We start from the raw sequence: 21,524 nt of genomic DNA, 5'->3' as shown, positions 1-21,524 counted from the left end.
CATTCGTTGGTCCACCTGCTCCGACTGTGTGCTGCGCTGTTTGGGGGACTGAGCAAAACCAACTCCCTGCTCAGGAGAGATGGGAGGTTTCAGCTGGGCCCCGAGGGATGCAGAAGAGTTACCAAGCAAAGGGAGAGGGGAGCAAGACACAAAAATGCAACTGTAAACTACAGGCTCCGTAGATGTGCCTGGTAGCCTTGGGCATTACTTTATTCCTCTCTGATGACTATATATCAGGAACTGTGCCAAGCGCTCGAAATATAGGGATAAGCGAGACAGAAAGAGTCCTTGCCTCCATGGAGGACAGAGTCCGGCTGGGGAGACAAACAAGAACAAGTAAATGGGCAAAATAATTAGTGGCCATGGTCTCTGCTGTGGAGGAAATGGTGTCCTGAGACTGGGGATGAGAGGGGGAGGATTGGGCTGATGTGTGGCCTGAAGGAGCTGGAGCAGTGTTCCAGGTGGAGGTCCCTGGGGAGGAATGAGTTCAGCATGTTCAAAGGAACAGAAAAATGGGCACTGGGATGGGGCAGGGGAGGATGGAATGAGTCTGGGGACATGGGAGAGTCCCTGCTCCTCTACAAGCCTCAGTTTCCTCAACTGTGAAATGCGATGATAGAGCTGGTGGGCTGATTCAAGGAGATGCTGTGAAGAGCTTGGCCTGCTCGAGTTCATTTGCTCGTGGACAGCCGCCCATGGCAGTAGCAACTCATAACGTGCCTGGGTATACTCCTGGATATGTCCAGGGACCCCAGAGGCCATCCTAGGGCAAAAGAGGGTATGCCAGGAGACCTGTGTGCACTGCCACCCAAGAGCACGCCCTAACTGTGAACACAGCTACACTGGTGCTCACCAGCCCATCAGACCCCAAATCGTCTTCCTCCCTCTTCCTTGGGCACCACAGGTGTCCTCAAGACCCCCTCATCGTCTTCTTCATGGGCGGCCCCGGCTGTGGCAAAGGGACGCAGTGCAAGAATATGGCAAACAGATATAGCTTCTGCCACGTGGGGCTGGGCCAGCTGCTGCGGCAGGAGGCGCAGCGGGGCACTCAGCGGGGCCGGCAGATCCGTGACATCATGTTGCAGGGGCTCTTGGTGCCCACGGTGAGAGCTCATGGGCAAGGGTCAGGGCAGGAGGGGGTGCACCAGGCAGACCTCCCAGGTGGCCGTGGCTCCCAGCCCTTGCTTGGCCTGCCTTGAGCCTCCGTTTCCTCATCTGGGAGACAGGTTTGACCGACTGGACCCATGTCCGAAGGCGTGGGTCACTCCTCTGAAGCACTGAGCAGAAGTTCCTGGCACTTAGGAAGCTTTCCATAAAATCATCTGGGCCTTATTCCCTCTGTGGCCTTGGGTGGACCCCGGACCCCCTCTGTAACACCAGGACCCACCTCGAGATATTGTTATTTCAATCATATGGGACCCAGCACACCTGGACTGACACCCACCCAGTCAACAGTGTGGGGGGGGTGCCCATCCTCAGAAGTGGGTTTCAGAGGCCACTGGGCAGGGTAGGTGTCACCCCATCAAAGTGATCATATAAAAAAAGTTCTCCCAGGGTGGTGGGTGCAGGGAAGGGCCCCCCTGCCCCACCCCAAACACCAGATCCACCTGCTTCCTTCGCAGGGCATCATCCTGGACATGGTCAGCGACAACTTGCTGTCCTGCCCGGACAGCCAGGGCTTCCTCATTGATGGCTTCCTTCGGGAACTGCAGCAGGCCAAGGAGTTTGAGTGCATTGTGAGTGACCCCAAAAGCACGTGTATGTGTGTGTGAGGGCAAGCCGAGGGCAACAGAGTGAGACTCGGCAGAGGAGACCGAAGGGAAATGTGTTATCAAGGGACAGTCAGGTTGTGGGGAAGTTTCTAGAACCTGAGTGAGCTCTCTGAGGGCCTCTCACTGTTTTCCTCCAGAGCTCCTGGAACCCAGTAGATAAAATAGTTCCCCACTGAGTTTGTATCATCTTTAGGGCACAGGATGGGATGTAAATCACCACTCCTTCATCTATTCAACCACCCATTCCCAAATAGTTCTTGAGAACAGGTGCTGTCCTCGGGCCTGGGGACAAAGGCCAAGAGGAGGAACATGGGCCCTGCTTTTAAGATGCTGCCATTCCAGTGGGGACATCAGGCGCCCAGCAATACGTGCAAAACAAAACAAAGAAACTTCTGGAAGGGATGAGGGCAGTGGGGAACAGAAAGCAGAATGAATCCTGGAGGGATGGGAGTGGGCTCTCTAAGTTTAGGTGGTCTGGGGGGTGCCCAGGAGTGGAGGGATGGAGTTGGAAGCAGCCCCAGAGGTGGTGGAATAGCGACCCAGGCAGAGGCGGGGAAGGGAAGGGACAGAGGACATTGGAGTGGATTTCTTCAGGTTAATTTTACCTGTGGACACTGACTCCATGAAAGGATCCATCTGAGCCTCTGAACGGGGAGGCTGAGGGCAGGAGCATCTGGGATTGTTCTGATTCCATTTGGAAATGGGTAGCAGGAAGAGGGAAACTACAGCGGGTGTCGATTCTGGTTAAATTCCCTTCAAAGTGGTCTGGATGTGTTGATGCAATCAAAGGTCACAGAGCAGTGGGGTGCTGCCCTGTGTCCCTGTCTCCATTCAAGCAGTTACACCAGACGACTTGTGATGAAGTTAAAGGGCAGATCTTGGGCTCCCTCCCTCCTGGATGGAGACTCCAGGAGAGCACAGGGCTGGCTGAGCCATTTTCTGCCCTCCATGGCCTCAGGGCCAAGTTCTGGCCTTAAATAGGTTTCCCATCATAATTGCCAGCTGCATGGACCCCACAGTGGCTGCAGAGTCTAGACAGAACCTACAACCTACCCATTTGATCCACAGATGCATCCATTTGGGACTAGACAGCCTTGTTCTTGAATTCTTAGTGAACCTTCAGAAACTGGGAGATCTCAGATCACATTTCTTGAAAAAAAGCCGGCTGACTTGGCAATGCGTCCCCCTGGCAACAGGGACGGGGACGCGTCTTGAGTGCTGGCTGGGCCGGCACTGTTCTCTACGCTTGGCATGGCTGAATTGTCACCGTCAGGGATGGCTCTAGTCCCCATACTGCCTTTCCACAAGAGGATCTCGGACCGTGTCCAGGGTCACACAGTCTAAGTGTTTGTGAAGGCGGAATGGAAGCCCAAGCAGTCCAGTTCCCAATTACATGCTCTTAACCACACCCCCAAGCAGCCGTGCACAGGCTGGGCCTTCTCCCTTTGCCACGGTGACCCCCTCCCAGCTCTCACTCGAGCACCGAGCCCAGGGGTCACCTGTTCACTTACTATCATGCAGGCTTGTTTCAATTGAAAGAGGAATGTGTGGCTGCCAAAGTGAGAAGACCAGAGATGAACAGGGCTGTCCATTCTGCTAGCGTTTGCTTTGTGGACGTGGAGAACTTTCTAGGTCTCCATCGTCGGCCTGGCCCCTCTACCTAAGGGTCATCAGACTGGACAGGTTCTAAGCAGGAAAGCATCCCTGGAGCCATCCAGCTCGGCCCTTCAATCCAGCTGCACAAACTGGGAAGCACCATCGCTGATCCCGCTTGGTTCACGCAGCTGCTGTTTTAAGGCTGACTTTGTTTGGTGCAGTATGCTGGCCTGGCTTGAAGATGGATGTCCAGATAGAAATCTCGTCACTTAAGAACACAATGCTTAGAAGTGTGCGCTTATTCTGTTCACGATTCTTGCTCTCACTGTACACTGAAGACCTCATCAGAGGAAGATTCATAGAAAGCCAAGGTTGGACATGATCTCTGTTCCAGGGAGACTGACAACCTTATTTTTCAGAGGGAGAAATTGAGACCCAAGAAGGAAAACTTACCCAGGTGGGGAGCACAGGTCAGAACTCAGGTCTCCGGATGCCCTGTCTTGACATTGCCCTGAGGGGAGCCATACTTGGGCTCAGGTCACCCTCTGCCACTTCCTGCACATGAAGTTCCAGCAAATGACTCCATTCCCCGAGCCTCGGGCAGCACATGTGAACAGATGTACTACAAGTGTCTTCTCAAAGAGAGGCTTGTTGCAGCTGCAGGTGTCCACCTGTCTCCATGATTGCATCTGCCATGAGAATGCAAAGCCCCAAGGAGCGTGGTCCCACTCGTGGCAGGCTGCGGACAAGCGCAGCTGAATGAATCACTCAAACCTCCAAGAAGCACTTTGCTCACGGGACACAGGAAGGATGAGCTGAAAGAACACCCGTATAGCTCCAATTACTAGTTAGCTTGGACTACATTGGAGAGGTCTAAAAGGTCCCTTAAACTGGATCAAAGTTTCCCAAAGTGTGACAGGTTTTGTGGGACAAAATGATTTTAAGGAGTTCAAGGAAGAATGTTTTTCAGTGATTATGTACTTTTTTAACTTTTTATTTTTGAAGTAACTTAAACTCCCAGGAAATTGCAGAGAAGTTGTATGGACACTTCACCATCTTTCTTCAGTGTTGATGTCTTGTTTGACTGTCGTACAATATCAAAACCAGACAGTTGACATTGGTATGTATTTATTTTTACAGCTACCTCCATGGCAAGTGACACTAATTTTCCATTTACCAGAGTGATCTTGTTTCCCTAAAAAAAAACAGTTACACAAAAAAGGAAGTTGATGGAATGCACCATCTTAAAATATAGTACCAGCAAGTTTACATGGTTTGGGGAGCACTGACTGAAGCCAATCCATGAATATTTATGCAGAAAAGCTTTGCAGTAGGCACAGTAGAGGCTAAGTCATTGTTGCTGTCCTCACTAAGAAAGAGAAATGTTTGTGCTGTATCTGTTTGTTCAGTGTTTATTCAGTGGAATAACTAGTGAGGTAATTGTCAGTACTTTCGTAGTGAAAAATTCCAGACATACACAAGAGCGGAACAATATAAGGAAGTCCCACATATCCAGACCGAACCATCATCATGGTTTTGCCTCTCTCTGTGCCAGAACGTTTTGAGGTTGTTACTGTGGATCATGTGTTTGAAAGCATAAAATCGTTTTGTCAGACATAGGAGTAAAACGTTTTCCACGTGGCGGTCATCTTTTCTCTCTTTCTCAATCCAATGCAGAAGACTCCTTAGCTTGCTTTTCTCCTGCCCTTGGACCCATTGAAGGACCTGGGTCGGTTGTCCTGTGTGAAGTCCCACGCTTGGGATTTATCCACCCCTTTCCTTGTGGTATTATTTGACTTGTCCCTCTCCACCCCTTGTTTTCCCTGTACACTGTGCAGGCTTAATTAGATTCCAGTTTCGTGCGTTTGGGGATTGCCTCATCACCGGAGGTTCCTCAGTGCTGGGATACCCCACTCTTAGTAAGATGTCAGGTGGTGACTGCTGTAAAATGTCCCCTCTGTCTCTTATCTAATGCTTTCATTTGTGGCTGATATGAATCAGTTATTTCAGGAGACGTTGCTGAATTGTAATTTTCTATTTTGGTCTTTTTCCCTCTACATTTATTAGCTGGAATTCTTCCCTAAAAAAAGAACTTGCCAGAATAGACTAGCTCAAGCTTAGCCCTGCTCCACGGAAAAGTTAGAGAAGGGACAGGAGGGTGACAGAGGCGCAGTGATTTGGGAGTGCGGCTGACCTGGGAAGGCCTTCTGCACCACCTGCGGCAGCCCTGGTTGCAGAGGCCCAGGAACTGAGAGGCAGAAGGCTGGAGCCTGGCACAGAGTCGTGGAGCCTGTGGGCCGACAGGCGCCGGGGACCAGGAAGTAAGCCAGGCCACGTTCCTTGGACGCACAACCCTCACTAGCGCAGCCCTGTGACCAACGACTCACTCTACATCCCACGCACCCAAACCCCGTTATCCACTCCCATTCCCTGCTCGAGATGCCCCCACCCTACCAGGCCCAAGTGCACGTACCTACCCCCCACCCCCACCCCAAGTGCAGCCCAGCCCACCTCTCCTGCACCCCTCCCGAGCACTACCCCGTCTCCCTGTTCTCTACAGGCTGTTGCTGGTGCATAAAGCTGCGGACACTGACCTCCATGCCTAGGCTATCCCCGCCTCCTGCCCATAGTGTCCCACAGCCTCACCCCACCCCCCATCCCCCCCACCCCCCCAGCTCAGCGCATCAGTTTACAGCACTCCCAGGCCCATGCATGCCCACAGGCCCCCAGTCACGTCATTCAAGCTCTGGGAACCGTACTGTACAGCAGTCCTAGAACCATGTATGTGCACGGCCCTCAGACTCATTTCCCAGCTCCAAGAAAGTGCTGACCTGTGCAGCCTGGTCACATCTGCCCCCAGTTCACAAAGACGTAATGCCGACCTGCTGTCGTAGCCGTACGCATGCACGCAAAGGGCCCCGTGCCTTAGACCAGTGCATACCAGGGTTACACCCCCAGACCGGTGCACCTGCACAGCTACATCCTCCCTGGCCACTGGGCACCCACGTTCACAAGCATCAGTGTAACATCCCCAACCTGTACCCATACCTGCCCTGAAACAAATCACCACACTGAGTGCCCACCCCGTGCCCTGTGCCCTGATGTACAACCATCCCGCAAACACAAGGCCTTAGACTACTGAAAGAAATCAACTCCCAAAATAAATCAATCAAGATATCTACATGTGATGAAGACAGCAGCAGATCACTAGGCATATCACAATGCAGACAGATATAGCCCTGACTAATAACCAAATTAAAACCCCAGAGGAGACACAGATATTGGAACAACTAATCAAGGATGTTCACACAACTCTACTTAATAAAATAAGTGGGATAGCAAATGACATAAAGGAGCTAAGGAAGACAGCAGAAGAGCATAATGAAGAATTTGAAAGAATAAATAGAAAAATAGCAGATATCACAGAGATTAAAGACTCTGTTGACCAAATAAAAAGCATACTAGAGGCACACAACACCAGATTTGAAGAAGAAAGAATAAGTGATATAGAAGACAGGATAATTGACTTCAAAAACTTTTAAAACAGCAAATGGCAAAAAAGATGGAAAAAATGGAATGGGAACTCAGAGAAATGATAGACAAAACAAAGCACACTGATATAAGAATCATTGGTGTCCAGAGGGAGAAGGGGCTGGGAAGTGTAGTTAAGGATATAATGGGGGAAAACTTCCTAGCCCTCATAAAAGACATAAATATACAAGTCAGAGAAACCCAAAGAACTCCAAACAGAATAAATCCAAATAGGCCTTCTTCAAGGCACATACTAATCAGTCTGTCAAATGTTGAAGAGAAGCAGAAAATCCTGAAAGCGACAAGAGAAAAACAATCTACTACATACAAGGGAAATCAAATAAGACTGAATTCAGACTACTCAGCTAGCACCCTGGAGGCAAGAAGGCAGTGATGTGATATATTCAAGATCCTGAAAGAGAAAGACTTCCAGCCAAGAATTCTGTACCCAGCCCAATTGTCCTCCAAAATTTGGGAGAGATTAAAGTCTTTACAGATAAAGAAGTCCTAAAAGAATTTGACAACAAGAGACCAGCCCTATAAGAAATACTAAAAGGAGTTCTGCCGGGTGAAAAAAAAAAAAAAAGACAGGAGAGGGAGGTCTAGAGGAGGGCACAGAATTGAAGAGAACCACTAAGGGTAATTTAAAGAATACAAAAAGAAAGAGGGAAAAGAATATATAGATCTGACAAATAAAATTAAAAAGATAAATAGTGGAATCAAAAAACGCATTTTCAGAAATAACTCTGAATGTTAACGGACTAAATTTACCAATTAAAAGATACAGATTGGCAGAATGGATTAAGAAACATAATCCAGCTATATGCTGGTTACAAGACACTCATTTTAGACACAAGGATACGTGACAAGTTGGGTGAGCCTTGAGGACATAATGCTGAGCGAAATTAGCCAGACACAGAAGGATAGATACTGCTGGCTCTCCTTTTATGACCAGCATAAAGGTAAAATCAGAGGCCTATAATACAGAATATAAGTGACTTAGAGATACATAGAAACCAGAGAGGGGTGAACTGTTAGCTAATGGGGTTGAACTCCAATGTAAGGGAATAGATAGGAGTGAAGGTGGTTCTCTAGTGGGTCTAGAAGTAATATTACCATATTGAAGATGAACAAGATTGAAAGGGGTTGTATAGACCTACGTATCCCACTGATTCACACTAGAAATATGAATGAGTTCTCGTAAGAATTACTTCAAAGATATGATTCTTATATAAAGAGTATTTAAGTCCAAGGGTGCAGGGGGAAAAATGCTATTGCATGCTATGAGCTATGTTCAAAGGAAACCATCAGCACTACCACAGCAACAGCAGAAGTAAATAATGGGGGGAAGGGACAAGAGTTAAGAGGAGGTTTAGATTTCCTGTTTGGTGAGGGTGTGCGTATTGGTTTCCTTTCTCTTTGGAACAATGAAATTAGCTAAAATTGAGAGCGTTGATGGACGGTGGACTTTGGGCCCTCTACATGATGCCTGATGAATGCAGGTGGCTGAAGGATGCACCGATGGAGAAGTAGATTGGCAAATGATGGTGTTTATTTATGAATGAGTTTGTGCTGCTACATAATGATGTGAATGAACCTGTGGGACATTTGGTGAGACAAAATAAGCCAGAAACAAAATAACAAGAATGGTATGGTCACCTTTGGAAAATGCTTATAAGAAAGCAGGGGCCTAGATTGTAAGCTTTTAGAGCAGACACATTAATTCCAGAGTGGCGATTATTATTTCTGGATTTTGAGAGGCTGTTTTATATATATAACCTGATATTTAGAGATAAGAACGAAGCTAAACAGGTTAGGGTTAAAGTAATTCAGAACATAGGGGTAAGAAGACAGTGTGTATATTTTAGAACCACACATACTCATTGAGACCTGTGGAAGAAAAGTTTATTTGATTTGATTTAGACACAAGGATACGTGACAAGTTGGGCACGACATTTTCTGTAGGGCATAATCTAATTCAGCCTATCTGTATAGCTCATTTGAACAACTGAAACACAGGGAGCACAGAATAAGAAAGAGGGCCTTTAATCCTGTATAGATCATTGTAATACCTGGAAACATCCTAGAGTAGATTAAGCAGATAATAAAAAAGTATTGGCAAAGTCCCTGAGGGAGGGGAGAAAGAATATGGAATTATTAAACCTTACCATCAGGGAATCCCCTGATACTGTGTCAAACTTTAGGGACACCCAAATCAATAGGTCATGCCCTTGATCATGAGGCTTACTCTTGTGAAGCTTTTGTAGGTAGCATAGAAACTTAGACTACCTATAGGCATGCCTCAGAGTTACTTCTGGAGGACCTCTGTTATTGTTCAGATGTGGCATCAGTCTCTCTAAGCCCAACTCTGCAAGTGAAATCACTGCCCTCCCCTCTACGTGGGACATGACATCCAGGGGTGAAATTCTCCCTGGCAACGTGGGAGAAGACACCCAGGGATGAATCCAGACCTGGTACCACGGGATCAACAACTATATCCTGACCTAATGGGGGAAAAGAAGTATCAGTGGCAGAGAGAGTTCAAATAGAGTTAAGAGGTTGCTCTGGAGGTTGCTTTTACGCAAGCTTCAGGTATCATAACCTGCCAATCCCCAACCAGGACCATTCCAGCCAATCCTAAAGAACACCTAGGGCAATATATAAGATTCCACAAGGGTTCCAGGCACTAGAGTAACTTTCCAGAAACCTACAACCCCCAGATGGGTTCCTGGTCTAGATAAGTCCTGAAACCTAGCCCACCCTTTCCAGACATCAGATATTTCCATCTCCCTAGCCCATATTAGTGACAGGCCCTTCCAATATAAAAAATTTAGAATTGCCATAGCCCAAACAACCCTAAAGAGAGGTATGTAAAGAGCAAAGGTGATGGTGGAGTTATACATAGAAGATAGGATTTAACAAATGAATATGAATACTAAATCATTAAACTGATACCTCTTTTAGTATTTTAGAACAGCTAGAAGTAAAAACCTAAAATCGTGAAATTGTAACCCATGACAAAGTCTGAAATATGTTCTACAACTAATTGTGGTGCTGTGCTTTGAAATTTATAGCTTTTTTGTATATATGTTATTTTTCACAAAAAATAAAAAAAAGTCGATTGTGATGATAAAAAAAATATTTAAGCCCTCTAGCCTCCTCTATTCTGGAGCAGCTAGAGGGAAAAATATGAGCAGATCGTATGGTAGCCCATGACAAACTCTGAGATCTGTCCTGTGACCACTTGAAGAGTGCTTTGAAAATGATTGCTTTTTTATTTCTTTGCTTTGTATTTTTGTTATACTATACAATAAAAAAAGTTAAAAAAAAAAAAAAAAAAAAAAAAGAAATTGCCTTAGTCATCTAGGGCTATTTGGTTGTGGTAGTTAGGTTCAGGTGTCAACTTGGCCAGGTGAAGGTGCCTAGTTTTGTTGCTGTGGACATGAGCCAACGGCATGTGAAGTTCATCTGTCGCTGATTACATCTGGAGTCGATTAGGGGAAGTGTCTGCTGTAATGACTGACATTTGATTTAATTGGCTGGATGCTAGATGAGAGAGCTCAACGCAGAACAGCCCAAGCAGCTCAGCATACCTCATCTCAGCACTCGCAGCTCAGCCCAGGCCTTGGGAAATGGAGAAAGGAAGCACCCCGGGGAAAGTTGTTGGAACCCAGAAGCCTGGAGAGAAGGCCAGCAGAGATCACCCTGTGCCTTCCTGTGTAAGAGAGAAAGAATGTCAGATAAAAATTAGCTGCCTTTCCTCTGAAGAACTATACATTTTTATCTAAATAAATCCCCTTTTATTAAAAGCCAATCCATCTCTGGTGTGTTGCATTCTGGCAGCTTTGGCAAGCTAGAACATTGGTTATCCTGAAATACAGTTTCTCTAAGAAAGGTGGGGTAAATGCTTAATTCTTCCCCACTAATAGCCAACTTTCAGACTAAGGAGTTGGCGCCCTTGGCACCTCCAGTGGTTTGTTATTTTGTTTTCTTCTGTGTCTCTGTTTCATACTCTTTCTCTTTCTCATATCATTGTGAGTGCAAGGGTTGATAAATTTATTGTTTCAATCAATTGCTGTCATTATTCTTTTTGATGCTCAAATTGTCACATCTTTAGCCAAGAGGCTCCTGTGGCAGTTAGATTCAGTTGTCAACTTGGTCACGTGAAGGCACCTAGTTCTGTTGCTGTGGACATGACCAATGGCATGTGAACCTCATCTGTTGCTGATTACATCTGCAGTCGGTTAGGAGGTGTGCCTACTGCAATGAATGACGTTTGACTTAATTGGCTGGTGCTTAAATGAGAGAGCACAACGTAGCACAGCCCAAGCAGCTCGGCATTCCTCATCTTAGCACTCGCAGCTCAGCCCAGGACTTTGGAGATGCAGAAAGGAATCACCCCAGGGAAACTTGATTGGAACCCAAAGGCCTGGAGAGAAGGCCAGGGGAGATCATCCTGTGCCTTCCATGTAAGAAAGAACCTCAGTGGAAAGTAGGCTGCCTTTCCTCTGAAGAATTAACAAAATTAATTCCTTTTCATTAAAAGCCAATCCGTCTCTGGTGTGTTGCATTCCAGCAGCTAGCAAACTAGAACAGAGCCTCTTCCCTTAATACCTCTGTCCCTTTGACCCTGCCCCATTTCGTAATGACTGCTTCCCTTGCTTTCTAGTACAAGACTTCCTACTCTTGAGAACCTTTTGCATTTCTTGCCTGGACCCAGAATTGGCCTTTTTTTTCCAAGAAAACCTGTTTTAGTGGTGCAAATCTGGGTGCGAGAGGTACTGATTGTTTCTAGGCCTTTCCAGTGTACAGAACTATGAAATATCTACTTTTGAAAGGAAAAAAAAAATCGTAAGTGCATACTAATATTTCCCAGTTTACACTTAACATAAGTATTTTTACTTCTCTTTTCACTTTCCCTGGAAATTTTGATACCTTATATTTAACATATTCATCTGCATTATCCCATTAGATACAAAACAGTTTAAAAACAACAAACTAATATCACTACTAAAAATAAAACTTCCAATTGGAGTTTAAGACTGTAGTTCTACCTCTTCTGTTGCTCAGATGTGGCAGCCAACGCGACATGCAAACTCACCACCCTCCCCGTCTATGTGGGACATGACTCCTAGGGGTGTGAACCTTCCTGGCAGTGTGGGACAGAAATCCTAGAATGAGCTGAGACTCAGCACCAAGGGATTTAGAAAACCTTCTCAACTAAAAGGGGGAAGAGTGAAATGAGACAAAATAAAGTGTCAATGGCTGAGATTCCAAACAGAGTTGAGAGGTTACCCTGGAGGGTATGCTTACGCATTAAATAGGTGTGCTGGTTTGAAAGGAAGTGTGCCCCCTAAAGAAAAGCCATGTTTTAATAGAAGTCCCATTTCATAAGGTAGAATAATCCCTATTCAATACTGTAGATTTGAAACTGTAATGAGATCATCTCCCTGGTTGATGTGATTTAGTTAAGAACGGTTGTCAACTGGATTAGGGGATGACATGTCTCCACCCATTTGAGTGGGTTTTGATTAGTGTCATGGTTAGGGACAGGTGTCAACTTGGCCAAGTTATGGTACCTGTTCATCTGATTGGGCAAGCGCTGGCCTGTCTGTTGCAATGAGGACATTTCATAGGATTAGGTCATGATCACGTCAGCTACATCCACAGCTGATTCCATTTGTAATCAGTCAAAGGGGAGTGTCTTCTGCAATTAGTGATGCTAAATCCAATCATGGGAAGCCTTTTAAGGAGGACTCAGAGGAGACAGGTTGCATTCCTGCTTTGGCTGGTGAGCCTCTCCTGTGGAGTTCATCCAGGCCATCCATTGGAGTCATCGGCTTCACAGCCTGCCCTGTGGATTTTGGACTCTGCGTTCCTACGGTCACGTGAGACACTTTCATAAATTTTATATTTGCAAGTGTTCCCTGTTGATTCTGTTTCTCTAGAGAACCCTAACTAATACATCTTGGTACCAGGAGTGGTTCTTAAGGAACAGAATCTTAAAAATGGGTTTTTATGAATGGTTTTCTACTCTGACTGGGCTCAGAGACACTAAGGACTCTGATTCCCATAATCAGAATGACACTCCCAATCCATGGATTGAGTTGGCAAAGGAGATAGTCAAAATATCATCATTCGATTCTCCTAATGCTTCGCTTGTACGAAGCCAGACTCTGGGGGATAATGTTTTTGACACCTTTACAGAGTTTTGTAGAAATAAGAGTTATAGAGATGTTGGTTGGTTGTTGTTAGATACACTGTCTACATTAAAGGGTGAAAGGGATGGGCTTAAGGCTTCAAACAAGAAGCTTAAGTGCCGTCTGAAAGATGTAGAGGTTTCTATGAGTATCCTGAAGGAAAATTTTATTTCCTGTAGCCGTAGACTTGAGATCTCTGAAAATCAGACTCAGAATCTTATTGTTAGAGTAGCAACTTTACAACGTAAACTGAAATCTCAGTCTTGCATGGTGTCTGCCGTTAAAGTGAGGGCATTGATTGGAAAGGAGTGGGACCATGAAAAATGGGATGGTGACATATGGATTGATAATGATGTTGGGGGTGAGGTTGAAACCCTAGACCATGCTGAGCCTTCTTTAGATAACCCTGTAATAGTCTGCCCTGAAGACATAGCCGCCCCACCTCCAGCCTGCCTTGAGGAATTGGCCACCCAACCTCCTCCTGAAGGGATTAGCCCTAGAGTTATTAATCCTGTTTCACCAGATAAAACTGCAAATGAAAGCCCTGAAGCAAATGGCTTGGAAGATATTTCTAATTCTTTTCATGACCCACCCCCACCACCCCTCATTTCTTCTAGACCTATAACTAGACTAAAGTCCCAACAGGCCCCTAAAGGTGAGGTACAAAGTATCACACATGAGGAGGTATGTTATACTCCAAAAGAACTGTGTGAGTTTTCCAATTTATATAGACAGAAATCAGGGGAATATGTGTGGCAATGGATTTTAAGAGTGTGGGATAATGGTGGGAGGAATATAAGGCTGGATCAGGCTGAATTTATTGATATGGGCGCACTAAGCAGAGATTCTGCATTCAATGTTATAGCTAGAGCAGTTAGAAAAGGTGTTAACAGCTTGTTTGGGTGGTTGGTTGAAACATGGATCAAAAGGTGGCCAACATTACCTGAGGCTGAAATGCAAGAACTGCCCTGGTATAATGTAGATGAGGGGATCCAGAGGCTTAGAGAGATTGGGATGTTAGAGTGGATTTATCATGCAAAGCCTGCTCTTACACCCCAGGAATGTCCAGAGGATGCACCTTTTACCAGAACAGTGAGAAATAAGTTTGTGAGACTAGCACCATCATCCCTCAAGAGCTCTGTGGTTGCACTTCTCTGTAGGTCAGATATTACTGTAGGAACTGCTGTCACTGAGCTGGAATCCTTAAACACAATGGGGATACAGGATCCCGAGTTGGCAGAAGCCAGGTGGCAGCACTTAATCACCAAAGACAGGGTAGACGCGGGTATTATAATAGACAACAAACTCAAAGGAGGCATCAAAATTATATGACATGCAGAGATTTGTGGCATTGGCTAGTAAATCATGGGGTGCCTAGAAATACAATAGAAGGGCAGTCTACTAAATTCTTGTTGGAGCTATATAAACAAAAGAGTTCTAGGTCAAGGGAACAGAAGTCTAACCTGAATTACAAAAACACAGAGTCACGGCCCCTTAACCAATTTCCAGACTTGAAACAGTTTACAGACCCTGAGCCCCTTGAATGAAGGGGAGGCCAGGTCCCTATGGGGGAGAAATCTGTTACACTGCCACAAATTTATACTGTTAACCTTCCTCTAAGTCTTCCCCAAGGAGACCGACGGCCTTTTACCAGGGTAACTGTGCATTGGGGAAAAGAAAATGATCAGATATTTCGGGGATTATTAGACACTGGTTCAGAAGTGACATTAATTCCAGGGGACCCAAAACGTCACTCTGGACCACCAGTCAGAGTGGGGGCTTATGGAGGCCAGGTGATCAATGGAGTTTTAGCTCAGGTCCGTCTCACAGTGGGTCCAGTGGGCCCCCGGACCCATCCTGTAGTTATTTCCCCAGTTCCAGAATGTATAATTGGCATAGACATACTGAGCAACTGGCAGAATCCCCACGTTGGTTCTCTAACTCATGCAGTGAGGGCTATTATGGTGGGAAAGGACAAGTGGAAGCCACTAGAACTGCCCCTACCAAGCAAAATAGTAAATCAAAAGCAATACCGTATTCCTGGAGGGATTGCAGAGATTACTGCCACTCTTAAGGACTTGAAAGATGCAGGGGTGGTGATTCCCACCACATCCCCATTCAACTCTCCTATTTGGCCTGTGCAGAAAACAGATGGGTCTTGGAGAATGACAGTGGATTATCGTAAACTCAACCAGGTGGTAACTCCAATTGCAGCTGCTGTTCCAGATATAGTATCATTGCTTGAGCAAATCAATACATCCCCTGGTACCTGGTATGCAGCTATTGATCTGGAAAATGCTTTTTTCTCAATAGCTATTAGTAAGGACCACCAGAAACAGTTTGCTTTCAGCTGGCAAGGTCAGCAATATACTTTCACTGTCCTACCTCAGGGGTATATCAACTCTCCAGCCCTATGTCATAATCTTGTTCGCAGAGACCTTGATCGTTTCCTTCTCCCACAAGACATCACACTGGTCCATTATATTGATGATATCATGTTGATTGGACCTAGTGAGCAAGAAGTAGCAACTACTCTAGATTTACTGGTAAGGCATTTGCGTGTCAGAGGATGGGAGATAAATCCAACAAAAATACAGGGGCTTTCCACCTCAGTAAAATTTCTAGGTGTCCAGTGGTGTGGGGCATGTCGAGATATCCCTTCTAAGGTGAAGGATAAATTGCTGCATCTGGCCCCTCCCACAACCAAAAAAGAGGCACAACGCCTAGTTGGTCTTTTTGGATTTTGGTGACAACATATTCCTCATTTGGGTGTGCTACTCCGGCCCATTTATCGAGTGACCCGAAAAGCTGCTAATTTTGAGTGGGGACCTGAACAAGAGGAGGCTCTGCGACAGGTCCAGGCTGCTGTGCAAGCTGCTCTGCCACTTGGGCCATATGATCCAGCAGATCCAATGGTGCTGGAAGTGTCATTGGCAAATAGAGATGCTGTCTGGAGCCTTTGGCAGGCCCCAATAGGAGAATCACAACGCAGACCCTTAGGATTTTGGAGCAAAGCCTTACCATCTGCTGCAGATAACTACTCTCCTTTTGAGAAACAGCTTTTGGCCTGCTACTGGGCCTTAGTAGAGACTGAACGCTTAACCATGGGCCACCAAGTTACCATGAGACCTGAGTTGCCTATCATGAGTTGGGTGTTGTCTGACCCACCAAGCCATAAAGTTGGGCGTGCACAGCAGCACTCTATTATAAAGTGGAAATGGTATATACGAGATAGAGCCAGAGCAGGTCCTGAAGGCACAAGTAAGTTACATGAAGAAGTGGCACAGATGCCCATGGTTTCCACTCCTGCTGCCACATTACCTTCTCTTTCCCAGACCAGAGCTATGGCCTCTTGGGGAGTTCCTTACAGTGAATTGACTGAGGAAGAGAAAACTCGGGCCTGGTTTACAGATGGTTCAGCACGATATGCAGGTACCACCCGAAAGTGGACATCTGCAGCATTACAACCCCTTTCTGGGGTGTCCTTGAAGGACAGTGGTGAGGGGAAATCCTCCCAATGGGCAGAACTTCGAGCAATGCACCTGGTTGTTCATTTTGCTTGGAAGGAAAACTGGCCAGAGGTGCGTTTGTATACTGACTCATGGGCTGTTGCTAATGGTTTGGCTGGATGGTCAGGGACTTGGAAAGACCATAATTGGAAAATTGGTGACAAAGAGGTCTGGGGAAGAAGTATGTGGATAGACCTTTCTGAGTGGGCTAAAAACCTGAAGATATTTGTGTCCCATGTGAATGCACACCAGAGGGTGACTTCAGCAGAGGAAGATTTTAATAATCAAGTGGATAAGATGACCCGTTCTATGGATACCAGTCAGCCTCTTTCCCCAGCAACTCCTGTTATTGCCCAATGGGCTCATGAACAAAGTAGTCATGGTGGTAGGGATGGAGGTTATGCATGGGCTCAGCAACATGGACTTCCACTCACCAAGGCTGACCTGGCTACAGCCACTGCTGAGTGCCCAATCTGCCAGCAGCAGAGACCCACACTCAGCCCCCGATATGGCACCATTCCCCGAAGCCAGCTACATGGTGGCAGGTTGATTACATTGGACCACTCCCTTCATGGAAGGGGCAGCGATTTGTTCTAACTGGAATAGACACATACTCTGGATATGGGTTTGCTTTCCCTGCACGCAATGCTTCTGCCAAAACTACTATCCGTGGGCTTACAGAATGCCTTATCCATCGTCATGGTATTCCGCATAGCATTGCTTCGGATCAAGGAACACACTTCACAGCAAATGAAGTGCGGGAATGGGCACATGCTCATGGAATTCTCTGGTCTTACCATGTTCCCCATCATCCAGAAGCAGCTGGATTGATAGAATGGTGGAATGGCCTTTTGAAAACTCAATTACGGTGCCAACTAGGTGGCAAAAACGTGAAAGGCTGGGGTAATGTTCTCCAGGAAGCTGTGTATGCTCTGAATCAGCGTCCACTGTATGGTGCTGTTTCTCCCATAGCCAGGATCCATGGGTCCAGGAACCAAGGGGTGGAAATGGGTGTGGTGCCACTCACTATTACTCCTAGTGATCCACTAGGAAAATTTTTGCTTCCTGTCCCTGCTACCCTGAGTTCTGCTGGTCTACAGGTTTTAGTTCCAAAACGGGGTGTGCTTTCTCCAAGAGAAACAACAGTGATACCTCTGAACTGGAAGTTAAGATTGCCACCTGGCCACTTTGGGCTACTTATGCCTCTGGATCAACACACCAAGAAGGGGATTACATTATTGTCTGGGGTAATTGACCCTGACTATCAGAAGGAAGTAGGACTGCAACTACATAATGGAGGTAAAGAAGAGTTTTCTTGGAATATAGGAGATCCCCTGGGGTGTCTATTAGTACTACCATGCCCTGTGATTAAAATCAATGGAAAACTGCAACAACACAATCGAGGCAGGACCACTAATGGCTCTGAGACTTCAGGAATGAAGGTTTGGGTCACCCCACCAGGCAAAGAACCACGGCCAGCTGAAGTGCTTGCTGAGGGGAAAGGGAACATGGAATGGGTAATGGAAGAAGGTAGTGATAAATATGAACTTCGACCACATGATCAGTTACAGAAACGAGGACTGTAATGCTGTTTTGTTTGTGTTATACTATTTAAGTTGTAAGATATCAAGTTTAAGAATGAATGTTGCCCAAGGATTTGCACGCTATTCTGGAGAGATTTAATGTGTTTCCAGTTATATGCAGGACAGTTGAGTATTGTCAGGTAAAAGAAAAAATGTGTGCTTATTTGTTTTCATTTGGAAATTAAGTATGGTCTAAGGTGATATATATATATATATATGTGCCAAGTTGACAAGGGGTGGACTGTCATGGTTAGGGACAGGTGTCAATTTGGCCAAGTTATGGTACCTGTTCATCTGATTGGGCAAGCGCTGGCCTGTCTGTTGCAATGAGGACATTTCATAGGATTAGGTCATGATCACGTCAGCTACATCCACAGCTGATTCCATTTGTAATCAGCCAAAGGGGAGTGTCTTCTGCAATTAGTGATGCTAAATCCAATCATGGGAAGCCTTTTAAGGAGGACTCAGAGGAGACAGGTTGCATTCCTGCTTTGGTTGGTGAGCCTCTCCTGTGGAGTTCATCCAGGCCATCCATTGGAGTCATCGGCTTCACAGCCTGCCCTGTGGATTTTGGACTCTGCGTTCCTACGGTCACGTGAGACACTTTCATAAATTTTATATTTGCAAGTGTTCCCTGTTGATTCTGTTTCTCTAGAGAACCCTAACTAATACAATTAGTTTCTGAAGTCCTATAAAAGAGGAAACATTTTGGAGAGAGAGACTCAGAGAGAGCAGAGAATGCTGCAGCACCATGAAGCAGAGAGTCCATGAGCCAGCAACCTTTGGAGATGAAGAAGGGAGCTTCACGAAATAGGAAGCCAGGAGAGAAAGCTAGCAGATGACGCCGTATTCGCCATGTGCCTTCTCACTTGAGAGAGAAACCCTGAACTTCATCGGCCTTCTTGAACCAAGGTATCTTTTCCCTGGATGCCTTTGATTGGACATTTCTATAGACTTGTTTTAATTGGGACATTTTCTCGGCCTTAGAACTGTAAACTAGCAACTCATTAAATTCCCCTTTTAAGAAGCCATTCCGTTTCTGGTATATTGCATTCCGGCAGCTAGCAAACTAGAACAATAGGTATCACCTGTTTAATTAAGGGGTCATGGAGAGCCAGGAGGGAACTGCCTGAAAATGTGGAGTTGTGTTCTAGTAGCCATGTTTCTTGAAGATGATTGTATAATGCTATAGCTTTCGCAATGTGACTGGGTGATTGTGAAAACCTTGTGTCTGATGCTCCTTTTATCTACCTTATTGACATGAGTAAAACATATGGATTAAAAATAATGAGGGGAACAAATGTTAAAATAAATTTAGTAGATTGAAATACTAGTGATCAATGAAAGGGAGGGGTGGGGGTATGGTATGTATGAATTTCTGTTTTCTTTTTATTTCTTTTTCTGAATTGATGCAAATGTATGTTCTAAGAAATGATCATGATGATGAATATGCAACTATGTGATGATATTGTGAATTACTGATTATATATGTAGAACGGAATGATCATAATATAAGAATGTTTGTGTTTGTCTAAAGCAAGAGCACTGAAGAAAGAAAGAAATAAATGGGAGCTCCTCAAAATTAAACACTTTTGTGCATCGAAGAACTTCATCAAGAAAGTAGAAAGACAGCCTACACAATGGGAGATAATATTTGGAAATGACATATCAGATAAAGGTCTAATATCCAGAATTTATAAAGAGATTGTTCAACTCAACAACAAAAAGACAGCCAACCCAATTACAAAATGGGAAAAAACTTGAACAGACACCTACCAGAAGAGGAAATACGGATGGCCAAGAGGCACATGAAGAGATGCTCAATGTCCCTGGCCATTAGAGAAATGCAAATCAAAACCACAATGAGATATCATCTCACACCCACCAGAATGGCCATTATCAACAAAACAGAAAATGACAAGTGCTGGAGAGGATGCGGAGAAAGAGGCACACTTATCCACTGTTGGTGGGAATGTCAAATGGTGCAACCTCTGTGGAAGGCAGTTTGGCAGTTCCTCAAAAAGCTGAATATAGAATTGCCATACGACCCAGCAATACCATTGCTAGGTATCTACTCAAAGGACTTAAGGGCAAAGACACAAACGGACATTTGCACACCAATGTTTATAGCAGCGTTATTTACAATTGCAAAGAGATGGAAACAGCCAAAATGTCCATCAACAGAAGAATGGCTAAACAAACTGTGGTATATACGTACAATGGAATATTATGCAGCTTTAAGACAAGATAAACTTATGAAACATGTAATAACATGGATGGACCTAGAGAACATTATGCTGAGTGAGTCCAGCCAAAAACTAAAGGACAAATACTGTATGGTCCCACTGATGTGAACGGACATTCGAGAATAAACTTGAAATATGTCATTGGTAACAGAGTCCAGCAGGAGTTAGAAACAGGGTAAGACAATGGGTAATTGAAGCTGAAGGGATACAGACTGTGCAACAGGACTAAATACAAAAACTCAGAAATGGACAGCACAATAATACCTAATTGTAAATTAATCATGTTAAAACACTGAATGAAGCTGCATCTGAGCTATAGGGTTTTTTTTGTTTTCTTTTTGTTTGTTTGTTTTACTATTATTACTACTTTTATTTCTTTTCTCTATATTAGCATTTTATATCTTTTTCTGTTGTGTTGCTAGTTCCTCTAAACCGATGCAAATGTACTAAGAAACGATGATCATGCATCTATGTGATGATGTTAAGAATTACTGAGTGCATATGTAGAATGGTATGATTTCTAAATGTTGTGTTAATTTCTTTTTTTTTCTTTCCGTTAATAAAAAAAAAAAGGACCCAGTGTGACAAGTACCAGGAGCTTCATACCCAGTGGACCCCCCTCATTCCGCCACTGTTCAAAAACAGGGTTGGGTAAAAAAAAAAAAGAATGTTTGTGTTTGTATGTGATTATGTATCATAAATTAAAAAAAAGATTGTAGTTCTAGTTTCCCTTAGGATACATCCTTTCAATTCTCCGTGCCTGCCCATGCCAAAAAAAAAAGAGAATACATCCTGCTATGGATGTACAATAACAATACCAGGCCACCTGAAATAACTAATTTCTCTAATTATGTGATGAAATCGATACACAGTTGGGTTTATTTATTGCAGTTTGATTTTCAGGATTTAGAGATTGCTGTTTTTTTTTTTTATTATTATTGTTGTTGCTTTTTTAGGGATTGCTGCTTTTTAATTTGACTTTTTAATTTGTGAATTATTTAATGGTCCCAAAGTTATGGCCAGAGAGATATAAAAGGTATATCCAGCCTTTTATATAAACCTCCTTTCCAACCATCCTGTCCGCCCC

General features: G+C 44.9%; 1 pseudogene across 1 annotated transcript in view; it reads left to right on the top strand.

Annotated features, from left to right (window-relative positions):
- The window catches only part of LOC143650318 (adenylate kinase isoenzyme 1-like), a 29,182-nt pseudogene that overhangs the window by 455 nt on the left and 7,203 nt on the right, over positions 1–21,524 (top strand). The window contains exons 2-4 of the transcript XR_013159519.1: positions 238–336; positions 905–1,103; positions 1,623–1,736. The product of XR_013159519.1 is annotated as an adenylate kinase isoenzyme 1-like (transcript). The remainder of the gene's footprint in view (positions 1–237; positions 337–904; positions 1,104–1,622; positions 1,737–21,524) is intronic.

This window comes from Tamandua tetradactyla, chromosome 11 (genome assembly GCF_023851605.1).
Source record: "Tamandua tetradactyla isolate mTamTet1 chromosome 11, mTamTet1.pri, whole genome shotgun sequence".
NCBI classification, from domain to species: Eukaryota; Metazoa; Chordata; class Mammalia; order Pilosa; family Myrmecophagidae; genus Tamandua; species Tamandua tetradactyla.
The sequence above is the reverse complement of the archived record's forward strand: the minus strand, read 5'-3'. Positions and strand labels throughout refer to the sequence as shown.